This window comes from Arachis hypogaea, chromosome 2, assembly GCF_003086295.3.
Source record: "Arachis hypogaea cultivar Tifrunner chromosome 2, arahy.Tifrunner.gnm2.J5K5, whole genome shotgun sequence".
Taxonomy (NCBI): domain Eukaryota; kingdom Viridiplantae; phylum Streptophyta; class Magnoliopsida; order Fabales; family Fabaceae; genus Arachis; species Arachis hypogaea.
In genome coordinates this window covers 83,748,995-83,754,519 of record NC_092037.1, presented here as the reverse complement: position 1 = coordinate 83,754,519, position 5,525 = coordinate 83,748,995, and positions in this window count along the sequence as shown.

Here is a 5,525-nt window from a genome sequence, read left to right as displayed (position 1 = left end):
CCCAGGATCTCAGCCGGTACAACAGAGGCATAGAAAGCTGGGACCAGAACGCTCTCAAGATGTGGAAGAGCAGGTACAAGCTCTACTGGAGGCAGGTTTCATAAGAGAAGTCAAATACCCACTATGGCTTGCTAACGTCGTCTTGGTGAAAAAATTAAACGGGAAGTGGCGAATGTGCATTGACTACACTAATCTCAACAAAGCCTGCCCAAAAGATCCTTATCCATTCCCCAGCATCGACGCACTGGTCGACGCCTCCTCCGGATATAAATACCTCTCTTTTATGGATGCATACTCAGGATACAACCAAATCCCAATGTACCCACCCGACCAAGAGAAAACCTCATTCTTAACCCCAAAGGCAAATTACTGCTACATTGTCATGCCCTTCGGTCTTAAAAATGCAGGAGCCACTTATCAAAGATGAATGAATAAAGTTTTTTTGGACCACATCGGAAAAATCATGGAAGCTTACGTGGACGACATGCTAGTAAAGACACGAAGCGAAGAGATGTTATTATCTGATCTGACCCAAGTATTCGACACTATAAGACGGCACGGTATGCGACTCAATCCCGTAAAATGCACCTTCGCAGTAGAAGCTAGTAAATTCTTGGGTTTTATGATCACACAGGGAGGAATCGAGGCAAACCCAGATAAATGCCGGACCATACTCGACATGAAAAGTCCGACTTGTGTCAAAGAGGTACAACAACTCAACGGGAGGTTGGCAGCCTTGTCCAGATTCCTGGCCGGATCGGCAATAAGATCTCTCCCCTTCTACGCTACTCTAAGGAAAGGAAAGAAGTTCGAATGGACAGCGGAGTGCGAGCAAGCCTTCCAAGATTTTAAAAGATTCCTGGGACAGCCACCTATACTAACTCGACCCCGGGAAGGAGAGCCACTCATAGTGTACCTCACGGTCGGAAGTCGAGCGATAGCCTCAGCACTAGTTCGAGAAGACGAGAGTGGGCAACAACCCGTATACTTCATCATCAAAGCATTACAAGGATCCGAGCTAAACTATCAGAAAATAGAAAAATTTGCTTATGCTCTCATACTAACATCACGACGACTTCGCCCATACTTTCAAGCCCACACCATTAAAGTTTGGACCAACCAGCCCATAAAAGGAATCTTACAGAAAACAGACCTGGCGGGCCGAATCTTGTAATGGGCAGTCGAGTTGTCCGAATTTAATCTTCAATACGAAGCTCGGAATATGAGGCACTACTAGCTGGTTTGAAGCTGGAAAGGGAGGTTGGAGCTCAAAAACTTATCATCTTCAACGACTCACAGGTAGTTACTTCACAAATAGCAGGAAGCTACCAAGCCAAAGACCCCACTATGAAAAAGTACTTGGACAAAACCAAAGAACAACTCGGACAACTCGGGGAATATGAGATCTGTCACATACCCCGAGAACAAAATACCCGAGCTGACGCACTCTCAAAACTAGCCAGCACCAAACCATGGGGCAACAATAGAAGCCTCATCCAAGAAATTCTACAAAATCCATCAATCTCAGAAGAAGAAAAATTCATGACTATAACAGGACATGATCAAGGATGGATGACTCCCATAATAAACTACCTCAAAACAAAAGCACTCCCCACAAAAGAAAAGGAGGCAAAGAGGTTGAAACGAGAGGTACAATACTACACTATCATAAATAATACTCTATACAAAAGAGGGATTTCAATACCACTACTAAAATGCGTGTCGACTTCCAACACAAAGGAAGTCCTAGAAGAAGTACACAGTGGCATTTATGGCAATCACCTCGGAGCGCAGGCACTTACCAAAAAAGTACTTCGAGCAGGATTTTATTGGCCAACTCTACAAAAAGAAGCCATAGAATTTGTAAAGACATGTTCATCATGTCAGAAACATGCCAACTTTCACATCGCCCCGCCAGAAGAACTCATCAGTGTGACCTCACCTTGGCCATTCGCAAAATGGAGACTTGATCTTCTCGGACCCTTTCCTCAAGGATCGGGACAAGTCAAATTCCTCATAGTGGGAATAGACTACTTCACAAAATGGATTGAGGCAGAACCCCTAACTAACGCCACTGCTCAAAGGAGTAAAAAATTCCTATATAGAAACATTGTCACAAGGTTTGGTGTTCCATACTCCATCACTACAGACAATGGTACTCAGTTAACAGATGTAGGCTTTAGAAAGCTAGCGGCCGACTTGATAAAACAACAATTCACCTCTGTTGAACACCCCCAACCCAATGGACAAGCTGAAGCTGCCAACAAAGTAATATTAGCTGGGTTAAAACAGAGATTACAAGATGCAAAGGGAAGCCAACTCTCAACTTCAAAGGGAGGAGCTCGACCTACTTCCGAAAATCCAAGAAAGAGCTCGGATAAGGGAAGAGGCATTGAAACGACGAATGGCTTCCAGATACAATCAAAAGGTAATACAGTGGGCCTTTGCGGAGGACGACCTCATCCTAATCTGAAATGACATCGGAACAACTCGACCTGGAGAAGGAAAGCTAGCAGCAAACTGGAAAGGACCCTACCGAGTCATAGAAGTGCTGGGAAAGGGCTACTACAGGCTTTCCGAACTCGACGGGCGAGAGCTTCCTAGGTCATGGCACGCCTGCAACCTAAGAAGGTACTATAGCTAGGGATGATAAAGGACCTTGGACAAAGCGCACTCATTTTCCTGAAGAGATTTTTTAACGAGGTGCCAAGCCAAGACCTACAAATCACCCGACTTAGGAAATTAACCCCCGCATGTATATATTTTCATTTTCTTTTAATAAAATCTATTCAGATTTTCTACAAACGCTCAAGTTGTATTATTCTGAAACATTCATCATCCGATTATAAAGCTACAGATCGACAGAAAGTGAAAATCAAATTCACTGCGCGATCGCGATAAAGACCAAAGACAAAAACCAAATTCATTAAAAGGTCGACCAAACGAGGGCTAAAACCCAAACTCTACAAAATCGGCAAAGATGACAGCAGAATAATGCAAGAAGTTATGGAAAGTGATCCATAGAAAGGACCTGACGAGGTCCTAATAAAATGGATTGCTATAAAATAACTTGAAGACTGGTCGGCATAAAAAAGTCAGACCAGCCACAACAACCAAAGTTATAAGTAAAGCCCTGGAAAGAGGTCTGGCCAGCTCTATAAAAGAGGATTACTATAAGTTAGAAGAGTCCGGCATTGAAGTTGAATTCCCACAATAAAGTTACGAAGGTAATCCCTGAAAGAGACCTGAACAAGGTCCAAGAAAGAGGATTTCCAAGTAACTCGATAGGGCCCGACATGACAAAGTCGGCCCAAAATATAAAGTTACGAAGGTAATCCCTGAAAGAAACCTGAACAAGGTCCAAGAAAGAGGATTACCAAGTAAACTCGACAGGGCCCGACGTGAAAAGGTCGGCCCAAAAATAAAGTTACAAAGGTAATCCCTGAAAGAGACCTGAACAAGGTCCAAGAAAGAGGATTACCAAATAACTCGACAGGGCCCGACATGACAAAGTCGGCCCAAAAAATAAAGTTACGAAGGTAATCCCTGAAAGAGACTTGAACAAGGTCCAAGAAAGAGGATTACCAAGAAACTTGACAGGGCCCGACGTGACAAAGTCGGCCCAAAATATAAAGTTACGAAGGTAATCCCTGAAAGAGACCTGAACAAGGTCCAAGAAAGAGGACTACCAAGTAACTTGACAGGGCCCGATGTGACAAAGTCGGCCCAAAAATAAAGTTACGAAGATAATCCCTGAAAGAGGCCTCAACAAGGTCCAAGAAAGAGGATTACTAAGTAACTCGACAGGGCCCGACATGACGAAAATCGGCCCACAATATAAAGCTACAAAGGTAATCCCTAAAAGAGACATGAACAAAAGTCCAAGAAAGAGGATTACAAAGTAACTCGACGTAGCCCGACGAGACGAAGCCAGCTCGAAACATAACTCTACAAAAGTAACCCCTAAACGAGGGTCACTAGCAACTCTTCGGACAAAAACCGACATGAAGAAATCGGTGACCTTAGCATTATAATTCCTAATAGAGACCTGAACAAAGTCCAAACAAGATGAATTGCTGAAAAACAACATCAGGTAAAGGAATCAAGCCGATCATGTCAGACAGAGTTCCAACACTCCAAAGCCTACGAAGATACCAAGACAAGCGCAAACAGACATGATATAAAAAAGTTATAATAATAGCCAGCTTCAGAGGCCATCCAATTTTAGCCCACAAAGCCTGGAAAACTACTTTGTTTTATCAAAATAAAGTTGCTAAACCGGCAACTAAAAATGTATCAAAAGTCAGCAAAATAAAGAGTTCAAAATCCCACAAGCCAGGCTATCTACACAAGTAATTACAAAAATTAGTTAAACACCCAAAGGCTTCTCGGCAGCATCAATACGGGTTGAAGAAGGGCAAGTCTGCAGAGGCACTGTGTCTATTGTCCCGTCATCCCGATTCAATATCTGGCAATCAGGATCTAATTCGGGACGAGCAGAAACTGAAGAAGCTGACACAACAGAAGCTTTGGCAACAGGCTCAGAGAGAGGCTCAACGTCATCATCATTAGGATCATCGGGGACGATCTTACCATCCTTCACAATATTATCCAAACTAAATAAAGGAAGGTCGGCCTCCGGGGAATAACCCAAACCTGCTCCTTCAGGTTCTCATAAGCAGCAGTTACGCTGCCCACAAGGTGACCCTGGAGCTCAGAATAATCAACCCGGACCGACTCTAACTCCCCTCTGAGACGCATCACTTCTTGGTAAGTCGTGACATAGCTGTCTTTGTGCTTCAATGCCATATCCTCAGCCAACTACACAGAGGCCGCCAAGGCAAGAGAGCTGGCATTCTCCCTTTCCAGCTCCTTCTTTAATTTAGTCACCTCCGCTTCGAGCTCCTCCTTCAGACCCTTCATCCGATCGAACTCTCGCTTAGCTTCCTCCATAAAGGCTTTGGTAGCATGCAGAGGAAGATTTTGAGCAGTTTGATATAGAGCAGCTCCCATATGAGCCATCTTAACACTACTTCGAGTTATAAAATCTAAGTGATGAAGGAGAGAAACATCATCTATAGAGAGGGCACCATAAGGAGCGATCTGCTGGTCGACAAAGCCAATGTGGTCAAAATCCGGGACATCTAGATTGAAAGGTTCAATGGTTCGAGGTCTTTTAAGAGGAGGGACGATCGAAGAAGAAACCACAGCAGCGGTAGAAGATTGTGGGGGATCCACTAAACGAACCCGAGGAGTAGGGATCATTCCCCTCGGGCCAGGAGAGCTCGACAAAAACGGCTTCAATGGGACCTGAGAGGACCCTTCCCTATCTACCTGGGCTGAGGTGTTTTGAGCTGCAGTGGCTTTCCTCGCCTTTTTGAAGGCCTTCATTGCATCATTATTCTTGGTCATCTCTGAAAAATGAAAAACAACAGTTTTACATACTAGGAAGAAAGGAGAAAAGCAAAAAAAAAAGAAATAGTATACATCAAGTAATACCCAATATATCTCGGACGAGGGAGGGG